Source organism: Crocuta crocuta, unplaced genomic scaffold (genome assembly GCF_008692635.1).
Source record: "Crocuta crocuta isolate KB4526 unplaced genomic scaffold, BGI_CrCroc_1.0 scaffold944, whole genome shotgun sequence".
Classification (NCBI taxonomy): domain Eukaryota; kingdom Metazoa; phylum Chordata; class Mammalia; order Carnivora; family Hyaenidae; genus Crocuta; species Crocuta crocuta.
In genome coordinates this window covers 646155-646656 of record NW_027528243.1, presented here as the reverse complement: position 1 = coordinate 646656, position 502 = coordinate 646155, and the positions used below count along the sequence as shown (strand labels likewise).

General features: G+C 44.2%; 1 protein-coding gene across 1 annotated transcript in view; it reads right to left on the bottom strand.

The window, feature by feature from the left end:
* Positions 1–502, bottom strand: part of LOC144222573 (A-kinase anchor protein 17B-like) — a 26118-nt gene that overhangs the window by 7777 nt on the left and 17839 nt on the right. The gene's annotated exons all lie outside the window — the stretch shown is intronic.

Genomic DNA, 502 nt, shown 5'->3' with positions numbered 1-502 from the left:
AATGGGTGGGGGTGGGGGAAGGGGCAGGGAGCAAAGATGCAAGAAAACTGACCTAACGGGATACCAAGGTCAGACTGTAGTGATTATTAAGCTACTTTGCAAATCTCAAAGCAAAAGCCAGATCGAGGTGCTACAAACAAATTTGCTTGAAAAATAAAAGGAGACAGAAATAGCCCTTTAAATATACACAAGAATGATAAACACCAAATTCACAATCACGGCTACCTTTGAGGGGAGGAAGGGGGATGGTGTCTTGTCTCACCGGTGATGTTTTCTTTCTTAAGCTGGGCAATCGGTACGTGGTTGGGCACTATAGTATGTGTTATATCTTTTGTCTGCCTGAATAGCTTCTAATTCAAAAGGATGTATTTTAGGAGCACCTGGGTGGCTCAATTGGTTGAACTTCCGACTCTTGATTTTGGTCATGATCCCAGGGTTGTGGGATCAAGCCCCATGTTGGACTCTGCACTGAGCATGGAGCCTGTTTAAGATTCTCTCTCTC